This window comes from Pseudonaja textilis, chromosome 5, assembly GCF_049901715.1.
Source record: "Pseudonaja textilis isolate UNSWEBS1 chromosome 5, rPseTex1.2, whole genome shotgun sequence".
NCBI classification, from domain to species: Eukaryota; Metazoa; Chordata; class Lepidosauria; order Squamata; family Elapidae; genus Pseudonaja; species Pseudonaja textilis.
The window spans coordinates 46,852,927-46,876,205 of NC_141994.1; the positions used below are offsets into that span (position 1 = coordinate 46,852,927).

Genomic DNA, 23,279 nt, shown 5'->3' on the forward strand with positions numbered 1-23,279 from the left:
TAGAGACTGATTGCTCCCTTACATTTATCTTACATTTTTCAGAAGCTTTTTTATCTTTCTGGATATTAAGGCCTCTTTCAAACTGTGAATGAAATTATGCCTTTTGTTGGCTAATATAATTCTATCAGCTTCGAAGGACTGCAAAAATATAACTGATTGATTCTATGCTATGTTGAGCTTTGTACAAAAACTGCTATTATTTTTCACAACCAGCATAATTTACAAGAGTAAATTACCTAAAGGGCATATAAAAACAGCCAAAATATTTTAATATTAGATTATGTGCAGATATTTTGTGATGTATAGGTATACTAATGGATACGCTTAACAAATTCTTTTTGATCCAGCTATAGCTACATTATACCACACTGCACCAGTTCTCCTACTAACCTAAGTGCCTTTCCAGACAATGATTTTCTCATGGCACCAGTATGGGCCCTCTACCAGGAACGTGGCCTTTCATAAACATTCCAACAAGAAAACATCTCATAATAATTCTTATTTCGCACTTTCCAAATCACTTTGTTTTGCATAGTAGTCCCTTCCCCCTCTAGATTTATGCACGCCAAGTATTTGCCATAATAGTCTTCCACCTAGGCAGAAAAACCTATTTTGATCAATCAGTTGTGATTCAAGTACTCTTTCTTCATTGTCCAACAAGAGAAGCAAGGATCATCTATTGACAAAAAAATAATTGTTTCTGAATTTTCTGCTCCTATTCTAGCCCATACTACATCATTTTTGCCATGCCCATATGAGAATCTAACATATTTTTTTAAGTTAAAAGAGAAAAAGTACATTTCAAATCAAACTTGCTAAGATTAAGTAAAATCTATAATCAGAAAAGGAAACATTATATTCCAGATAGGTTAAGACACAGATGTCAAACTCAATTGCATGATGTCATGTGACATATCATAACTTTTTTGCCTTTGTGGAACCGGAATGGGTGGGTGTAGTTCGCACATGATGCATCCAGCCCGTGGGCTGCCATTTTGACATCATTGGAACATTAAGATACTCCAGAAACATCCCAGGATTCCTCGTCCCTGTGGCCTTCCCCCCAAAGAAAAGATTCTGAAATGCAGAAGCTAAAGAGAGGCATAAAACTACCGCCTGTAGTTTTGATTCCAAATTTACAAGATTTAGACAACTGCATTTTTAGTTTGCAAATAGACTAAGATGGGGATAGAGATAGACTAGAACAGAACAGAATAGAATAGAATAGAATAGAATAGAATACTTTATTGGCCAAGTGTGATTGGACTCACAAGGAATTTGTCTTGGTGTAAATACTCTCAGTATACATAAAGAAAAGGTACATTCATTAAGAATCAAGAATCAAAACGTACAGCACTTAATGATAATCATAGGGTACAATCAACAATCAAATCATACTAGGAAACAGTCAATATAAATCGTAAGGATACAAGCAACAAAGTTACAGTCCTACAATCACAAGTGGGAGGGGATGGGTGATAGGAGTGATGAGAAGATTAACAGTAATAGTATTGTACACTTTGTAAATAGTTGAACAGTATTGAGGGAATTTTTTGTTTAGCAGAGTGATGGCTTTCGGGAAAAAAAACTGTTCTTGTATCTAGTTGTTCTGGTGTGCAGTGCTCTATAGCGTTGTTTGGAGGGAAGGAGTTGAAACAATTTATGTCCAGGATGTGAGGGGTCTGTAAATATTTTCACAGCCCCCTTTTTGACTCATGCAGTATACAGGTCCTCAATTGAAGGCAGGTGGGTAGTAATTGTTTTTTCTGCAGTCCTAATTATCCTCTGAACTCTGTGTCTGTCCTGTTGGGTTGCAGAACCAAACCAGACAGTTATAGAGGTGCAGATGATAGACTCAATAATTTCCCCGTAGAACTGTATCAGCACTCCTTGGGCAGTTTGAGCTTTCTCAGTTGGCACAGAAAGAACATTCTTTGTTGTGCTTTTTTGATGACATTTTTGATGTTAGGTGTCCATTTTAGGTTATGTGATATAGTAGAACCTAGAAATTTGAAGGTCTCTACTGTTGATACTGTTTTTTCTAGTATTGTAAGAGGTGCTAGTATGGGAGGGTTTCTTCTGAAGTCTACCACCATTTCTATGGTTTTGAGTGTGTTCAGTTCCAGATTGTTCCAGTTACAGCACGAGGCAAGTTGTATAACCTCCTGTCTGTATGCAGTTTCATCATTGTCTCGAATGAGACTAATCACTGTTGTGTCATCAGCAAACTTCAGTATTTTAATAGATGGATCATTTGAGATGCAATCATTGGTATATAGGGAGAAGAGAAGTGGAGATAGCACACAGCCTTGGGGGCTCCCTATGCTGATTGTACAGGTATCGGATGTGATTCCGCCTAGCTTCACCTGCTGCTTCCTGTCTGTTGGAAGCTTATGATCCACTTACAAGTGTGTTCAGGTACCTCTATTTGGTTTAATTTACTTAGAAAAGTGTCTGGAATGATGGTATTGAATGCTGAACTGAGGACTCTTGCATAGGTATTTGGAGGACCCTTGCATAGGTATTTGAAGATTCAAGCTGTTGTAAGATGTAATGCAGAGCCATGTTAACAGCATCATCTGTCTATCTATTTGCTCAGTATGCAAACTGCATGGGATCTAACAGCAGATCCATGGTGGTTTTCAGGTGGGACATCACAAGCCTTTCAAAGATTTTCATAACTACAGATGTTAGATCAACTGGTCTGTAGTCATTCAGTTCCTTGATGGAGGGCTACTTTGGCACTGGGATGATGGTAGAACATTTGAAGCAGGAAGGAACATAGCACATCTCTAGTGATCTAATGGAGATTCGGGTGAAGATGGGGGCCAATTGGTCAGCACAGACTTTTAAGCAAGAAGGAGTTATCTTGTCTGGCCCTGGTGCTTTTCCTGGCTTCTGTCTGTCTTCTTGCACTTTTTTTTCTGTGATCACCAGAGGTTGTGAGCCCAATGGATTGGGGCCAGTTGTAGGAGGCTTGGCTGTTGTTGGTGTGTTTGAGATGTGGGTTGTAGAGATAGGTGGCTGTAGTTTATTTTCAAACCTACAGTAAAACACATTCAGGTCATCTGCTAATTGTTGATTTCCTTCTGCCTGGGAAGGAGGTTTGCTGAAGTCAGTGATGTTTTGAAGAGTTTTTTCACATGTTTGCTGGTTCATTTGTTGAGAATTGATTCTTTAACCTTTCAGAGTAGCTTCTTTTTGCTGCTCTGATCTCTCTTGTTAATATGTTTCTGGCCTGGTTGTATAGCATTCTGTCACTTTTTCTGTAGGCTTCCTCTTTGGAACGACATAGCTGCTTAAGTTTAGCTGTGAACCATCTAAAATTTAGAAGCAGGATTTGAGCTTGGAATGATATATGATTCTGGGAGAGAGGCCCAGAAAAAAATGGAAAAAGTGATGAATATAAGTGTTGATGAGGAAGAGAGAGATGGAGAATGGATGGCCTGGCCTTTGCCTACTAGAGAAATTGCTCATGATGTTGAAAAATGAGCCATAGACAAGTCTCACATTTTCTTTTTCTCTTAATGAAAGAATTAGAATGGCTGCATATACAAAAAGATGCCCATATATACAACTGATCCCACTTTTTTGGTTTTTTATCCTGACTTTGATTGTACTTACAGAAGATTTTAAATTCTGAATAAAATACAGTAGTTTCATGGCCTCCTAGTTTCTAACCTATAGAAATATAGAAACCAATAAAATAGTATATTACGTACAAGAAACAGGTATAATAGATTTAAAACAACCAAGACTAAATTCTAACAGGAATTATAATGCTAAATAAATCTGAAAGCTAATAAAAAACACAGTATATACTGTTGGTAGGGTAACAAAAATACAAAAATGCAAACTTGAGTTTGAAAACACTATTCATAATCACTATTTTCAAAATAAAACAAGTTTTTATTCAGGTACCCATCACATACCCATGTTGTGGCAAATTAGGTACATTTTTGCTACTTTCCCTCCCTAAACCAACTTTCCTGAATCAATTTTTTTCTACAGGGCAATTATATTTAGGAAAAAGTGGCAAAAAAACAGGGGAATGGAATAATTCAACATCAGTCTCCATTTTGATGAAGGTTCTGTTGCTATCCTATTTAGTTAATCCCTGAATTACTGTTGTAATAATAAATATACTTCAATATGATTAAAAAGTGGCAGCCCCTGAGTGAATGTACAGTTTTACATTTAATAATAACTTGTTGCAATTTAATTTATTAGGGAGACAGAATTAGTATGAAAAAGAATAATGAAGGTCTCCTTATGGGATGTTGATCAGTTTAGTGAAACTCGTTTCAACAAATTATGTAAATTAAACTAATAGCTGGATGCAAACCTTTTACTTTTTATAATATAGTAGATTTTAAGCACTTTCATTTTTATGACTGCATTACATAATACAGACTTCTGTCTCCATCAAAATTTTAACAGATTCAATGGTAATACAAATTATGCAGTGATACATTGAGACATCTTCTGAAATCACAATTCCTTTATATTTGGTTAGTCAGCCTTTCATATTCTTACATCTAGCAGCTGTGTTGGGATTGCAACTCCAGAATCCCCCTTTGGCTCTCCTGGTGGGGAATTCTATGAGAAGGCTGTTACAAGCCAATTTGAAAATAATGGCATTACTACCTAGAGTTTCTTTTGACAAATGTTAATCTATAGCTATAAAACTGGGCTGAGAATATCATTATACCACCATTTCTTTGAGAACAGTTTCCAGGATCTTGATTTCTTGGTAAACTGTGAACATCTGGAGAGAAGCACTTTGCATGTGTTACTTTCTACACCCTCAGTTTTCTGTCATGAAGTATAAAATAATCATAAAAACGTAGATGGATTTGAAGAGTAACAAGATTGGAACTTTTGTTCAGCTCCAATTTAGTTAGCATTTGAGGTTAATTGGGGTTTGGCTCCAGGTTATTTTTTCACACCTAAACTGGTTCAACCTTTTCCTAATCAGTTTGGCTGAAGAAAGCAGTGCTGTCAAAAACTGAAGAGAGGGTGCACAAGAAGGTGTAACCTTGGCATGGAGGAGAGTTTCAGTTGTCATGTTTTGTAATGAACATCAATTAATCAACCAGTGGATGAGACTATAACTTCACAAGAAGGAGGGAGTTATGAATGGGAGCTGTCCTGTTTTCTTAATCTTCTGTCTATTTCTGTCTCAGATGTGTTACACATAGAGCAATTCATCCTTTTCCTTGTGTCTGACAAAAGACAGGTAGTTTAAGATATATGTAATGGCAAGTCATTAATAGGGTGTTATTTCTTCTGAGAAGCATCAACATAGGGTAGGTGTATCTTTCTTTACAGAATCTTACCAATATATCTTTGTCAAGAACCTGCTGAGCTTGATCAGGTTATTTCCTTTAAATCTATGTATCACTCAGATTCATATAATGAATTTATTTATATCAGTCATTGTACCACGGAAGTATAAGTACATTTAGCTACAACATTAGACATAATGCTAGAGCATTGTAACCCTCAGACTTAAGTCCTCTTCTTTAATTTTTAATAATAATAAACTCAGTTTCATAGATTTTAGGGAGGAGAATGGGAGATTTTTTGTGTCTTGAAAACCATGTGCAAACACTTACTTCTGTCCCTGAATAATGGCTATTATGAATAAGAAAATGTCAGAAAATCCTGATTATCACGGCAACCATAAGACCATAAGGTCTTGCCTAAAAATGTGAAGAAGATGAATAAAAAGGAATTAACATATGTATCACCTCAGGTTTGATGTTTAAGACAAAAACAAATGCTTTTAATATTCATTGTTTTGCAATTTTATTTTGAATACACCCAAGAGCAGGCATGAGAATCTTCTTGTATTCTTTATTATTAAGGGTTGCCAAACATTTTTAATATGAAATCTTTTGAACTTGAAACAGGGTTTTCTAAACATTGCATTGAAATGCTTTGACTTTTAAAGAGCTTTGGTTTGAATTTAATAATAATTGTTTAAATTTGAAACATTTCAAGAATAAATAGTAGAATAATTTGTTTTAAGTTCTGAATAACAATATACTGTTAGGTACTGACCAAGGTCTCTGTGGTCCTATTAGGCCCAACACAAATCTTGCAAATCTGGAACCTTGTGCTCTTGTGGTTCACCAATCTAGTTACTATGTTGACTCTTTTAAAATAAAATCAGAAAAGACTGGTTATATAGTCTGGGTTTAAACCCCAGTCACATGTCACATAATTATTTTCCCAGAGATCCTCTGGTAAATGAGGCATCTTGGGGAAAGGAAGGTGCTGGATGTGACTATAGCTTTGCTCTTGCTTAAAATCCTTCTGGAAGTATTTTTTAAATGTATAGTACAACTGCGGTAAGAGAATAATAAGCACTGAGACAGAAAAAGTAGCAAGGGAAGGAAATATTTGCACATGGGGATGGGGAAAATAAAAAAAAAGAATGTCAGTAAGTACTGGGATAAGGGTAGAATAGACAAGGGAGGGGTCCCAGAAAAAGGAGTAGTTCTGCTTAACCCTCATCCGGAGGTATTTGCAAAGTGGCAGAATGAGAAAAGCAGAATTATGATATCATAATGTAAGCTCCCACTGCACTTCTATGTCCATCATAGTATCCCACACAAATCCAAAAGGATGCAGTTTGTGGCATGATATTGAAATACTGCTTTTGTCACAAGAGCCTGCAGGTGTATTTCCCTCAGCCACAGCAGCCCCACTAGGTAGCCTTCCATGAGGATTGTGTAACTACTTTAATAATCGTTATTAATAAAATTATATTACAGAAGAGCCTTGGCTTTATTGGTTAGGTTTCCCTACGCTAGTGATTTAGAGTTAGTGGTTTATAGAATTAAATAAAGTTTTCCACTGCACATAAAATAAAAATGGGTTCACTCGTCATATTAGGTCATGGCTCATTTAACTGGTTTGTGTAATAAACTATTATATTTGAATTTGCACAATATGTTAAATCAAAGTGAGTCTAGGTATTATGTGTGAATCAAACCAATATTTTCTCAGTGTTTGAAGTTCCAATTTTTTATAGCAGACAGACAATAAAGGAGTGGAATCATTAGCAAGAGCAAGTAATCTTATACTACCATTTTGGCAGGACAAAGAAAGGAAATTTACATAAATAGGGAAATAAGAGTGCTGGTAATACACACAAAAAAGAATATATCTATTACCAACGTGAAATTCTATGTATTTCAATAGTGGCTGTGATGGTTTATATGATTTTCTCTAATTAGCTTCTATTAACCTAAGCAAGTGAGAAAATTGCCAGAAGAATACCATTAAAATGTACTACATGGGTGGTTGATTTCCTTAGTGAGTGAGTGTGAGAGAAAGAGAGGGAGGGAGGGAGAAAAACTGCTCAATTGATTTAAAATTCTAATGAGACTCATTCGATCATACATTAATTTTGGGAATGCACACCATCCTTTTGATAATATTCCAGGTGGTCTTTTAAGCACCAGAAAAGGGTTTTTCCTAAATCCCATTTCTGTTTCTGTTGGCTTTAATGATAATGATGATGATGATCTATTTGAGTCACTTCATGTGAATGTTTATGAAGCACCTTAAGCTGCTTAACCTATGATGAGCTTGATTCTAACATCACAATGCATAACTTGCTATCTATTACAGGATTGCTAATTTAATGTGCATGCAACTTTAATTAATGTGATTATGGCAGTTTCCTTGTCCCCTTCCCCCTCTCCTTGAAATTAGATAACAAACAAACATAATGGGAGCCTTGCGACTGTGAAGATTTCAATGGATCAAAACAAGATCAGATTGGCTCTGATAGTTTAGAGATTTAATCCCTGAAAGTTACAGTTCCTGTTGTTGGTAATCAATCTGGCCTTAGCCCAATTCTAACACGGACTCTGCATGAGGTCAAATAACAACTTAAGAAAAAGCTCCACTATCTGGAAATCCTCCTGAACTTGCTGCTTTTTCTACAGCCACAGACAGAGGCTGTGGCCAGCAGGCCTTTGTCAGTTCTGGCTAATGTTGTGGATCTTGGAGCTGAAGCACCATGGCAAAATGACTCATGCGCTTATCATTTTATAGAATAGAATAGAATTCTTTATTGGCCAAATGTGATTGGACACACAAGGAACTTGTTTTGGTGCAAATGCTCTCAGTGTTCATAAAAAGAAACACACACACACACACACACACACACACACACACACACACACACACACATATATGTATATATAGATCCTTATAGATAGCACCATACTTAGAAGATGAATTGTAAACTCCATGTGGTCCAAAATGTAGTCTGCTAAAACAGCAGATTCAACAGTGTTACATGTTTGTTGGCAATTGTTGCACTGATTACAAGTTCAAGACACTGGGTGCTACCCTTAAAGCCCTTCAGGTTGCCCAGGTATATATGGGATCATCTTTCCTGACTAGATTCATTCCATCCTATGTGATATTTAAAACATGTTGCCCCAGTCTTTGGAATTTGTTATCCCCAGAAATATGAATTTCCCCCATCCTCCCCCATCTTTTAGCCTTCAAAAAAGCCCTGAAGATTTTTACTCTGCAGACCATATGGGCACCATGGGTACGTAAGCAATGTGTCAACTCACAAAGCATCTCTTGCCTGTTCTCGAGTCTAGGGCTAGTGAGATTAGATTTGATGGACTATTGTTTTTAATGTCTTATGGGTTTCCTTTATATAAGAAAATGTTCAAATAATGTTGAACAATGACAAAGTTTTGACTGATGACAGATATTGTTTTAAGTTAATATTGTTTGATCAGTGTGCAGATGTATATACAAAGGGGAACTGAAGTGTTTTTGGTTATTTCTTGGAATGAGCTCTAATTTCTATCTCCCCTTTTTACTTTACTACTAACATACAGAAGCTGATTGCAGATTATCTCCCTACTTTGTCATTGTTTCAGGCTTATTGTTTGCTTGGTTCCTGGTTCTATTTTTTAAGTGCCTGGTTTATTTATTCCATTAAAAATATGCTTAGATTTTAAAATGAATTTTAGTTTCAATGTACATCTCTGCATAGACTTAGTAATATTAACTTAAAACTATAACATAATTTAAAATCTACTGCATAGGATTAGAAGAAAAAGCAAAGACCTGGGCGCAATAGATAGTTGTCATCTATCTGCTCAGCTGCTGTAGCTTTATTGTGTAACTCAGACACATGCTACAGAAATAACCACTAATCGACCACTTTTGTCTCTTTTGTGAGACTTTTATCTGCTGAGGATCTACAGCAGGGAGCCACAAAATCTTCTGACCTATTAGAGTGCAACAATACTTGGAGCTTTGTGCAAAATGTAGGAATGAGTCATTTGACAGTTTCAGGTTGACTGAAATAATTCTGCTACATTTATTTCTGAACCCAACATACTATTCACATATTTAATACTTTAGGAAGAAACTCTATTGTACATTATTAATATTCAGTGGGAGTAAATTAGTTTCAAACAGGTAGATTTGGAATTTTGGGAAATTTGTTTCACAAAATAAAAGTTTGGAAAAGAAGGTTGTTGAAAGGTGGACTTGAAGCTTGAGCTCTAAATTTTCTTTGATTCTGCAGTTATCATTCCCAATACTCATTTTACAGAGAAATTAATAAGGCTTGGGGATTAATAACCTGGCCAGCCAAGAAAGTTCAAGGGAAAATGTCCTCCAAGGAGAAGTCAAACTTGGACATCTCCCATTTAAATACCAACCAAATCCAACCTCGCTTAACTTCTGGAGTCCAGACAAAGACTATCAGTACTATTATTAGTACTATCAGTGTATTATTTTCACCAATGAGAAACAAATAAATATTATAAAGATAAAGAGGGATGTTTTGTGTACAATACATAAAACAAACAATCTATACATTTGTGTGATAACAGCTTAATGTTTATGTGATGCTATATAGCACATCCTGAATCATCAAATTAATAATGTTGAGACAAAAATAACAGATGAAATACCCACCGTACTTCACCCAAGAAATAACTCTCTCTCTCTTTCTCTCATAATTTTAATTTTATTAATTTTTCTTGCTATATTTGATACTTAACCTATACTTCATAGTTAGACAACTGGCTATATAAACTTATCAATAGTAGACACCTTCAAGTTTCTAGGTTCTATCATATCTCAAAACTTAAGATGGACATCTAGCACCAAAAACATCATAAAATAGCACAACAAAGAATGTTCTTTCTGTGCCAACTCAGAAGCTCAAACTGCCCAAAAAGCTGCTGATTCAATTCTACAGAGGAATTATTGAGTCTGCCATCTGCACCTCTATAATGGTCTGGTTTGGCTCTGCAACCAAACAAGATAGACACATATCAATGGATAATTAGAATAGAAGAAAAAACAATTGCTACCAACCTGCCTTCCACTGAGGACATGGATACTGCATGAGTCAAAAACAGGGCCGTGAAAATATCTACAGACCCCTCACATCCTGGATATAAATTGTTTCAACTTCTACCCTCAAAATGACGCTATAAAGCACTGCACACTAGAATAACTAGACACAAGGACAGTTTTTCCTCGAATGCCATCACTCTGCTAAACAACTAATTCTCACAACGTTGTCAACTTATTTACTAAGACTGTATTACTATTATTCCTCTCTTTCTTCCTAGTACCTATTTCTTCCCTCTTACGACTATAACTGTGTTGCTTGTATCTTTACAAATTACATTGTTTTATTTGTTTCCTAGTATGATTTGATTGCTTATTAATAACCTATGACTATCACTAAGTATTGTATCTTATGATTCTTGATGAATTTATTTTTTCCTTTATGTACACTGAGAGCATATTTTAGTTTAGTTAAATACCATCTTCAGTGTGAACTATGAAACTAAACACAAACACATGTCCTTCACATTCTGTACATTGAATTGAAAAACCCTGATATTGCATTAATATTGCACTATACAGTAGAATTCAGTAGAGTTACTGTCCTGGGATAGAAGCTGTTTGTCCTTGTTTTTATTATCCTGTACTGTCTGCAAAATGGTAATAGTTAAAAAAAAAGGGTGCCCAGGATGAGATGGATCTTTGAGAATGTTTTGAACTTTCTTAAGGTAGTGGGAGCTATAAAGCTCTTCCAAAGAGGGGATAGGGCAGCCAATGATCTTCTGGGTAATGACGTTAACCCTCTGGAGTGCTTTCCTATCTGCCACTGTGCAATTGGCAAACCATACAGAGGTGCAATAAGTTAAGATATTGTGTATGGTGCAGCGGTAGAAGGTCACCAGCTGTTTTTCATTCAGTTGTTTTCTGAGAAGTCTCAGGTAGTATAATCTGCTGGGCTCTTTTGATCAGTGCTGCAATGTGAGCACCTCAGGACAGGTAACACCCAGAAACTTAAACCTGGCCACTTGCTCTACTCGGTCTCCATTGATAAGCCAGAGCTCACTGTAATATCATTGCCAAAAAGGCATTAAGAGTTGTAAATCTAATCTTACGAAGCTTCTCCTCTGGAAATATTGAATTGCTAACTAGAGCATACAAAACTTTTGCCAGACCAATACTCGAATACAGCTCTTCAGTCTGGAATCTGCACTGCATATCAGACATTAATACAATTGAGCGAGTCCAGAAGTATTTCACTAGAAGAATATTACACTCCGCTGCTTGCAACAGAATATCCTATATCACCAGGCTTGAGACTTTGGGCTTGGACAACCTTGAACTATGCCACCACGGTAAGAGTTAAGCATAGCACACAAAATTATCTTTTTAAAAAATAAAGTTTTATTTGGGTTTTCACACATACAAAATACAAATACAACATCTTTTTTGAAAATAGCATGGTCCCCGGTTGAACTTCTTTATACAGACACAAAACTCAATTTCATGCTCGTTTTTGTATTCTATTCCATATCTTATACTATTTTACATTTTCTATATAGTTTTTCCCCTCTTTTGATTTTCTCAATTTTAATTTGATTATCTCATCTCAATTCAAATAATTATATTTATACTTTTGTCTGTTCTGTTTCAATTTCATATTATCTTTTCTCATTAAACAAATTTTCTCCTGTAGTTACTAATTGGAGTATGACACCTTTATATCTTTTAATTGCATGCATTCAACTCTTATTTAAACTTCAATATATACCTTAAGGTTATGACCTTCAATATAATACATAATACATAACTTCCAATCGAATTCTGCTTGGTACATTCTTATAATACACACGATATTCTTAAAAAAAAAAGATTGTAAATATATGTAATTATAAACCCTCATTCCGTTCCAGTTCAGTTCTATCATTAATAATCATTAAAATCTTAACATCTTTAACACTTCTTTTCAATTAAATATCATACTTCCTTAAAGACACATATAATCTCCATAATTAATTTTTCCCTTATTTCTCTTCACATATGTTTTATAAATCATTAAATATACCTTTTATTACATTTATTTATTGACAAGCATTCCACTGAATTACGATAGCTATTTTATCAGACATTTTAATCATACATTGTTTCATATTTTCTAAAATTATTTCTGTTTCTAATATAACCATACTGTCTTATGGACCTTTGCAGAATCCCTTTTTCCATTAAATTTTCACCCATTATCTCTAAATAGGCCCTGTTTCTCTGTATTTTGTTTCTGTCCTTTATGACTTCTTTTCCTTTCTTTCTTCCCTCTCATCTTCTCCCTCCCCTTTTTAACCCCATTGTCTCTCTATTTCTAATTATCTCTTCTGCATTTCCCTCTTCTGTTGCTTTCTGATTTTATACTTATTTTTCACTCTATTTTTTTTTGGAGTTATTTTTCTCAGTATTAAACTTTCCATTCTCTTTCCCCCCTTTCCTTTCCCCCACCCATCCAAGATTACTTGTTCATTAAAGATGGCTTCTTCTTTGTCACAATCTTCTTGTTCTGCAGGCATTTCTTGTTGTTTCTCATAATTCCAAATCTCCATTTCTAAAAACTGAAATACGAAGCCAAAAGAACCTCTCCCTTCTTGTGCATCTTCTTTGTACTTTTTAAGTTCCATTTTCAGTTCTTCTAAAAGTGGAGCCATTTTAAACAGTTTTAAACAACCACCCAATTGATTTTAGTCATTCAAAACAATAACCAAGAATCCAGAAATCATCAAGTAATCCAGATAGTCCTGAGTTATATCTTCTTATTTCCTTTTCGACATTTTCTTCCTGGGGTTTTTGTTGCGATATTTCAGTTAGAGTGTATCTTTTGGAAGTCTTGTTGAGATTTTGCTGTAAGTTCTTTTTTAATTCCAGGCAGTCTCCTCCCTTCCAGATCCTGCCCTTTTATTCTTTTTCTCTCCTTTCCTGTTTTCAAAAGCTTTTAATTATCCAGAAATCTTTATTATCCCTTTGATGTTTTATTTTTAGCATTAAATGCCTATTGATGTCAGAGTGGATTTTTTTCCAATTTCTTACTTAAGTCTCTTAGCTGTCAGTTTAGGAAAAGGAGAAAAAAACCCAAATCTTTTCCCTTTTCTCTCTCCTTCGCAGCTTAAAAATCTTCTTAGGGAACAATGTTCTTGTTTTTTAATAGTTTCAATTCCAGGGTACCTTATTTGTTGCTTTTGCTGTTTGACCCAGTCAATCAAAACTTTCTTCTCTTATCTTCCTCCTGCACATTCTTTTCCGGTCGAGTTCTTCTTTGTGGTGGCCATTTCTGACCACCGCTACAACCGCCTTCAGGAAAGGGAGTAATGGCCAACTGGGGAGGAGAGATGCGGCTCTCCTCAACCCTGCAGGCAGTCTCCCCCCTCTTCACCACCTCTATGGGGTGGCTTAGCCCCGAAGCCAGCCGGCTCGGGGCACTCCAGCGGCGAGCACGGATCGAAGCCTCGCAGAGACAAGGTTTCGGTCTGTCACTGAAGAAGCTCAAATCGGAAGTCAGCACACAAAATTATCTGCTACAATGTCCTACCAGTCAATGACTACTTCAGCTTCAACCACAATACAAGAGCACACAACAGATACAAACTCAATGTAAACCACTCCAAACTCGATTGCAGAAAGTACGACTTCAGCAACAGAGTGGTAAATGCCTGGAATGCACTACTTGACTCTGCTGTTACATCCTCTAACCCTCACTCCGTTAACCTTAAACTATCCACTATTGACCTCACTCCATTCCTAAGAGGTCTGTAAGGGGTGTGCATAAGTGCACCATCATGCCTACCATCCCTGTTCTATTGTCCCCCATTTATTTCCTGTATTCTTATTCATGTTTATACTTATATCTATTATCTTGTAAGCAATTGACAAATAAAATAAATAAGCAAGGGCTGGATATCTGATCTGTTCCTTCTATAGTCTACTATAAGCTTCTTGGTCTTATTGGTGTTGAGGACCAAGTTATTGTCTTGACACCACGAAAGCAACTGGTCTACCTTGTCTCAGTAGGCAGACTCACCCCCCCCCCCGAGATGAGTCCCACCACTGTTGTATCATCTGCAAATTTAGTAATAGTATTACTTGCATGAGTGGGAATGCAGTCATGCATCTAAAGAGTATAGAGTAAGGGACTCAACATGCAACCCTATGTTGTACCAGTGTTAAGAATAAGGGCTGAAGAGGTATGATTACCTAATCTGACTGTCTGTGAATGGCCAGACAGGAAATCTATAATCCAAAGGCACATTGAATAAGAAAGTCTATGGTCCAGAAGTTTAGACACTAGTCTATGTGGAAGAATTGTTTTAAATGCAGAACTAAAACCTACAGAAAGCATCCTCACATAGCCTCCCCACTCCTGCTGTTCTAGATGAGTCAGAGCAGAGTGAAAAGTGATGGTTATAGCATCCTCTGTAGATCTATTTCTTCTGTATGCAAATATTCATTAAAGACAAATTCCTTCCAATCACATTTGACCAATAAAGAATTCTATTCTATTCTATTCTATTCTATTCTATTCTATTCTATTCTATTCTATTCTATTCTATTCTATTCTATTCTATTCTAATTGTTCTCAAACTTAACCAGTAACTACAGATTAACATTTACTGTTTTCAAATAAAAATATTATTTTGTAAGAGACTAAAAGAAGCACAGCAGAAAGATGGGGATGCCTGCTCACCCTACAGGAAAAGCATGTATTGTTAGCTCTCTTTGGGAAATGTTTTTCAGGGCTTCTTTCTACTGGTTATTCTGGAAAAGACAGCTGGATAGAAGAGAGTACACAGTGTTAAATGATGCTTTTCAGAGACTTCTAATGAAGATTCCTAGCAAACTAGATGTTCTTGAGGAGAATGTTGGCATTCCAATCGAGATTGGTGGCCAGATAGTGAGATTGCCCTTGGTAGCTGCTACTGTTGTGGCCCGCCCAGCAGAGGCCCAGCAGAGCTGGCAGCAGACGTGGACAGTGAGGAGGTTGGGGAGGAACATGGGACAGTCCTGGTGTCTGGGGAAGGCCCTGATGAGTGCTCTGCATCAGAGGCAGAGATGAGGCCAGGGCCATCCAACAGTTATCAGCTGCCTTCAGAGTCAGAGATCAGTGGGGCAGAAGAACAGCTGGAGCCTGTTCCCGATGTGCACATGCACAGAGCTGCCAGGAGAAGGGAACAGTTAAGGAACAAGGATTGGCTCGGGAGTAAAGGCACAGGTGGACGGTGAATGGCCCCTCCCATAAGGAATAAAGAGGAGTGAAAGGGGAGAGGTGTTTGCAGGAGACAATTAGTTCATTTGATTAGGATGAAGATTTGTTCCTGACTCCTTGCCAAGTATTTTCTGCTACAGCGATGCTCTTGGAAGCTATTGGCCTAGCAACTCTCCAAGCCTGATAAGGTCTATGATTGTAAATCACTCTTGAAAGACTGTTGGGACAAGGAGTCTGCTTTGTAATTTTGTGAAGTCTAGGTCAGAACAGCTACTTTTGAGTTGGCTGTAGAAACAGAAGGTTCACACTCATGTCAAATTCACAATTCCTATGTGGATATAATGTCTGCTGAGTCGTATTTCCTAATCCCTTTCACAAATTTCTTGTTAATTGCTTTTTAGCTTTTAGCTGTTGGGAAACTTTGGAATAAGTTTTATAGCACCAGGTGAGCTTCCGTTAATAATTAGCGAAATAAGTTTTAAATATAAGTTTAAGGACTTCAAAAAATCTTGCTTTAGTAAAGTATTTGTAATGAGAGTATTATGTTATGATTAAAGAGGAGGGGAATGAAAATTTAATAAAATTTCATAGGTAAACTTTGACTAAGTAGAAACAAAGAAAAAATATGAAATGGTTATATGAATATATTTGAAATAAATATAAGATTTATTGTAAATTGTGGGATATACCAGGTGGATCTTGAAGATTTATGTTAGTTTTACTCTTTTTTGTTTGCTTATTATATATTGGCTTTGAGAAAGTTAATGAAGATAATAATGTAAAATAAAATAGGTGGTAAGCTGAAAATGAAAATAATAGGGGATAAGAGTGGAAAATATATGTGAGGATGAAATGTTTTTGATATTGAATTAATGAATTGAAATATGAAGTGAGAACTTATTTAAACATCAGTGGAATAGATAATAATTTAATATGAAATTAGATAAGAAAGTTGGAAATGTAATTATGATTATGTATGAATGTTGTAACCTGGAATCACGTTGCTCACTTGAAGAGATGTGTAAAAAATAAAAAAAACGTTTTATATAAAAAAATCTTTCTTTGGAATAAACAGCAAAAAGGCTTTAAACATTGATTTTAGAAAGTTACAAACAGGCTAGGGATTGAGATAGATTTGAAATAAGATTTTAAAATTAATTATAAAAATGCTTTCTATGGGAAAATGTTGCTGTTTTGAATTCTTAAAAAAATAACAGAATGGGACTTCAAAGGTTGGACATTAGAGGAAACCAGAACGAACTAAAGACTACAAATAAACAAGAAGAACACTTAAACTTGACTTACTAATACAGAATGGAGCAAAATATTTTAACATTGGGTGTACTGAGAGATATTTGTGAACCCTGGACCCAGAAATTAATTTTAACTCTGACTCTATTGATACATTGCACTTAAAATATGTTATGGAAGAAGAACAATGCTGAGATTGATTTGAAAGTGGATTTAAAGTGACAGACCACAAGAACGATATAGAATAAGATGCTATACTGGGTATGAAATTGGCTGATTTCTTAGTAATTAATAATTAACCAAAAGAGTGACCTGGATATCTTTCCTACATTGGATTTACAAAAGAAACTTGTTAAAGTTTTAAAGGATTTTGTAAACTTACAAATGTCAGTATATTTCCCCCAACAATCTGAGTCCTCATTTTGCCAACCCCAGAAGGATGGAAAGCTGAGTCAATCTTGAGCCAGTCAGGCTGAGGACAGAGTTTGCCTGCAATATTGCATTCTAATCACTGTGCCACCACAGATCTTAGCTATATAATTGTCTGTATCTACTGTATATCTATAATTGAGTATGTAGAGACTTACTATAAATCCTGAACTGGACATTGTCTGAACTTATGGTGCCAAAAATATGATGACAAAACCTGTTCTAGTTATCTATGTAAATGCACAATTCAGCCAAACATGAAGAAATGTTCAAGGTGTATTGGTAATCTCATTCTCATTTGGTAATAATGAGAAATTACACCATGAATTTTATGCATGCTTGTTCAAAAGTAAATTCATTTTTGCTGATTAGTATTACTTCCAATACAATATGAAGCAAGGGTACACAGGATTGTAGACAAAGGTAGTAAACCAGTAGTAAACTCTATAGGACACTTCCCTGAATATGCTTTCATAAGATTCTGTTGTAAAGTACATATTTAACACTTAGTCATAGAAATCAAACATAAATATTATCTGGCTGAATTATTTATTTGTTTGTTTATGAAATTTATTTGCCACCCATCTTGTATCCAATGACTGATACCAACTATTTTTTGTCAGTGAAGACTAGATAAATTAAATTATGCTATTTAACACTCTAAAGCTGATTACGATTGAACTATATTACAAAATATATTTCATACTTTTTCATCAACTCTAATACAAAGTTAAGGATCTATGAAAAGAGGACCTTGAAAGGCAGTTTATAGATAATCAATTGGTATGTGGAGGAAAAAAAGATACAATAGGCAGGATATTCAGGTAACAAACTTTTAATTAAAGACACAGTAGTTCTGAAAAGCTTCAATGCTATTTTTTGTTAAATTTAGATTTGCCTTAGACTGTTTCAGCCTGTTTCTCTTGAACATAGAATGTTGTGGTACATAGTATTATTATATCTACATCTGGTTATTTTTATTCTTTCAGATATTTTTTATTTCATGCAATGTGTTCAAAGCAATGTGGTTGCTAAGTGAGTCATGCCCAACTTTACAACTATTTTTGCCACAGTTGTTAAGCAAATCACTGCAGTTGTTAAGTGAGTCACACAGTCTTTAAGCAAATCTAGCTAACCACTGATTTGCTTGTTGGAAGCAGGGCGGGAAGGTAAAAAACAATGATCAAGTGAGTCCAAGCCACTGCAACCATTATATATACACAATGGTTGCTAAGCACCTACATTTAAATTACACAACTGCTGGGATGCAGGGACAGTTGTAAGTACAAGAACTGGTTGTATGTCACTTTTTTTCAATGTCACTGTAACTTTGAATGGCTGCTAAACAAATGACTTTAAGGACTACTTTATACGTACTATATGACTATTTTATGGACTTGGTATGTGTTCTAACAACTATGAGAAAAATAATCCTTGATTAATGCTGAATCCTGTAAATATAAAAATAAACAGGACCAGCTCTACATGAAATCTGAACAGGCACCTGCCTAGGACACAAAATTTTCTTGGGCAGAAAAATTAAAAAGATTTCTGAAAAGCATAATATAAAAGCAAAAAAGCAGTCTGAGTACACAGTGTGAGGCAGTGCATCTGCTTGTGGGTTAAATATAATTTCATAGTATAAACAGCATAAAGATGTCTGAGAAAAGAAAAAGAAATATTCGGGGTTGAAAATCATAAGTTCAAAAACTTGAAAAAAAAGAGGTGCCTTTTTGAGCTTCCTAATGAAGTTGGAAAATAAGCCAAACAATAGGATCTGATGGAATATGAATTTGCCTAGGGTCTTAAAATGTCTAAAACCAGCCTTGTAAATAAACAATGATAGTTGGGAGGTTGACTTTATTTTTTAATTTAATTAGTAAATGTTTTAGAAAAACTTGTTCAAAAAAATCTATTTCTGATTGTATAAATACCACACATGTAAGAATACACACACATCAATGTAAGTGTAGTAAATGCAAAGAATCTGCTCTGGAGGAAGAAATGGCCGATTGAAGATGGCTCTGTGAAAAGTGGAGCTGACAACTAGAGCAGACTGAAGAGCCAGTAAGTAGAAACAAGGAGAGGATTTGAGATTGTCCACTAATGTTCCAGGCAGCTGCTCCTTTTGAGACTGAGATGACATGTAGAGCTCAGGGAGAGACGGAAATAGTCATCTTACTCAAGTTGTGGTCAGGATTTTGAAAGGACACTGAGTTTGCATGCTTCCCTTTTTAATCACTTTCAGAAATTGCCGATTAACTGCTTTTCAGCCACAAGGAACCTTTGGATTGACAAATTTGCCAGCACTGGATAAATTTTTTCTTCAATCCTTAGTAAAGAAAAGTTTTAATTACAAGTTTCAGAACTTGTTTTTTTTAAAAAATATTTATAATAAAGAGCAAAAGGGTGATTACAACTTTGATTTTAGAAAGTTACAGACTAAGGTTCCTGATAGATTTGAAGCAATATTTTGGAATGAATGGTAAAGAAAGCTTTTTGTGGGAAATTCTTTGAATATTTTTAAAAAAGATAATAAGATTTTAAGGGATACTCAAGATTACAATTAAATGAGACGAACATATAAACTCAACATAAGTCACCCCACTCCTAATCCAGCACTCTGGGGAAGCAGAGATATGGAGACATGGTGCTAGCAAGCTGTCAGTTTTGTCTCATCGCGTTAGCAAGCTGAAGCACTGGAAAACTGGAAGAAGTATAAAAGTCTTTTTGTTTATTTCATCAGCAACCTTATCACAAATATGGCTGAGCAGTTTAAATAATCTTCAATTTAATTAGTCAGTTGCAGAGTGTAGAACTGGTCACAATCGGTTTAGTATTAAAAATATAAATTGACACGGGGATTTGTTTCACAGCTCAGTTAAGATGCTCTCCATCTATTTGTTATGAGCAGAAAATTAAACAGTATAGATCTTGCTGTTCTCACTGCCAATCCCAATTGCCAATGTTCTGGAGGACAGAATCCTCATTCCCTATTCAGAGTGTGCTGAGGAAAGAGATTTGTGGATCATTTTAGTTTGATTGCTTCCCCCATTCTCAACATCACCAGCTGGCAAAAAACACATCTGCTATGAATGCTGATGGTTTTGACAAATGATTTGGCCCAGGAGATTAACAATCTGTCAGAAATTGACCCTGCTCCATGGACAAGGTTGTCTCCATTGACCTACTGTATGTACAGCCCAAGAAAAATTAATTATACCATCAGCTTGTAAGATTCTGGCAGGTGGGAAAAGGAGAAACCTCTTCACTCTATTGTTATGCTTTTTCATGCTTGCCAACTTTTTTGGAGAAATGTTCTCATCCAAGAGATTACAAAAAGCACTGTAATCTTGGTTTATGGAGTGGAAAGGGTGTGGAAAGTTCCTAATTCTCTTCCTAGTATTAGAGGATAGAAATAGTAAATAGTTTCAGTTCACTCCACAGGTGGTATTCAGCAGGTTCTGACCAGTTCTGGAGAACTGGCAGTGGAAATTTTGAGTAGTTGAGAGAACTGGCAAATACCACCTCTGACTGGCCCTGCCCCCATCTATTCTCTGCCTCCCGAAGCCCTGGATCTTCTTTTATTGCCCTGCACAAGAGAACAGAGCTGGAAAGCAGGTTAGTGGGGTGGGGGTGGGGGAATGGGATTTTGCAATTCACCTTCCCCCGCCATGACCACCAAGCCAATTTTTTGAATACCACCACTGGTTCACTCCTTCTGCATTTTTAAAACAACTAGTAAAGGACAACCTCTCTGAGTTATATCACATCTGATGTGGCCTTCCACTGTTATTTTTCAAGCAAGTATGTAAGGCATAGTAAACAATTACTATAGATAACCCCCAAAGAAACAATAAAGATTGTGTTATTCATATTCTACTCTGCACTTACAATATTCCCTGTGGGTTGTGGGAGATTATTTAGATTGTATATTACAAACCCCTTATCATGCAAATAATTTGTACAGATTTAAAGGTAGGATACACATTTATTTTATGGGAAGTTGACATTCAAAATCATTTTATATTAGTAGTTAAGAAAGAAACATGGGGAAAAAAACAGCTGGCACTGCAAGAAAAGAGTACCCATTCTAATTTTATCCTGCACTGTGTAGAAAAGACAGCATTTTATAAAACGTTAAAGGCTATTTGCAAACAACATGTGTTTGAGATTCAGAGACTGTTATATTTTCTCAGCAATGGGATTTGGGCTGTCTCCTAATCTGTTCTCTTAGTTTTAGAACAGCTGCTCTGTAATTTTCGTTCCAGAGGAAGGCGGTTTTTTCAACAATCCTGCGAGATTAACCATTTCTATTGCTATTTTTAAATAGTTCTCAGAACACCCATCTAATCTGATTACAATTACACTTTCAAAAATGACTGAATTGCTACCACACTCATCAATCATCTCTACAAATATTTAAAGGTTCTGCAGGATTACAAATTTTCAAAGACTCTGTTTTGTTAATGATGATTTTCTACAAAAGAAATCACAGCTGTTTTAATTACTGGATCCTATTTCATATATGGCCAATAAAAATAAAACCATATCAAACTAAAGTACATTTTAGTACTGTGTTAAGATGGTGACAAAGTGTGTTGTCCCTAACTCAAGATATAGCCTGCTGATCCCCAGACTTGGATTGACAATTTCTTGGCCAATGATAGTTCTCCCTAAGAAAATTTCCAGTGAAAATATAAAATATTATATACTGGATCAGTGAAAAACATTCAGTTCCCAACTAAAGAAGAAAGGGGATGAGGGTTGGGGGAGAGGAAGAAGTAATTCAGCAAATACATGCTTACAGATTTTTCCTCATAAAAATAAATTAAATAGCCTACCTGGATGCAAGAAATAGCTTTTAATTAAGTACTAAAATGTATGTACAATAAACATGTTGGAGACTAAGAATGGGCAGTCATAATCCCCCAAATAACATATATTCTAAGCAAATTATATGACTCCACTTAGTGAATATGTTTCCATAATGAATTTGAAGTACTTAACTACTCAACCTTATTTTCCCTTTCATAAACATGATGTTAGAGATCAAACTGGGCAACCTAGGTCTCTGAGTCCCAGCAGGGAACATAGTCCCATCTGCTTATTCTTGTTTTGAATGAGTTTAGTTCATCACTCTAACTTAATTTATCTTGTGAATGATGTATCACCTTTCTTGAAGTCATGCCATTTATAAAGCTTGCAAGGTCGCTTTGCAAACTGCTCCTAACTTTGTTCACCTGGGGAATCCTTACAAAAGGCATGATTATTGTTTTATAAAGATATACTTGGTTCATACTTATGTGTGCTGCAAATCACTCCTGTCAATGACTGCGCAGAACTTTGAATTTTGAATTGCCTAAGTAAGTTTCTATTCTCATGCTTCTAAGATGTCAGCTATTCTATGACTTTGTTCCATTTAATATAAACCATTTATTCTATTGTTTTTATTTCAAATCATATAAAGATGCATAATATTGTCACATATCATATAAATGGAGGAACCAAAAAGTTTGCTCCTAAGAGAGGACCTGGGTGCTTCCATGGCAGAAATAATGGGAAAGATCAGCCATTAAAACTAGTAGCAGAAATAAATTCTGTCTTGGTCTTCCAAATAAACCACAGAAGAGGAAGAAAACCTATGCAATAATATGTCTGACTTATCTCTTGGCTTGTAAGATACAAACATGAAATGCAGTTGATTTTCAAGCATACCAAAACATACAGTTATAAGTATAAAATACAGAATGCTGTCTAGCAGTTTGGATTTAGAGCAATTATTTATTTATTCTGTGAATGTGTTATATTACTTATCTTCAAATATATATCAGAAAGAAATAATATTAATTGGTCTCACTGCTAATGTGGAGCATAAAGTAGAGGAGGATCAAAGTATGATATATTCTTGAATTAATTAAGACTAATGAATCATGATAATGAGACTGTACCAATGCATAAATCAGAAAGGTACCAAAGCATTTCCTTCTTTGTCTTTCTA

At 35.6% G+C, this 23,279-nt stretch overlaps 1 protein-coding gene across 1 annotated transcript in view; it reads right to left on the minus strand.

Moving 5' to 3' along the window:
* The window catches only part of GRAP2 (GRB2 related adaptor protein 2), a 67,363-nt gene that overhangs the window by 43,275 nt on the left and 809 nt on the right, over positions 1–23,279 (minus strand). The gene's annotated exons all lie outside the window — the stretch shown is intronic.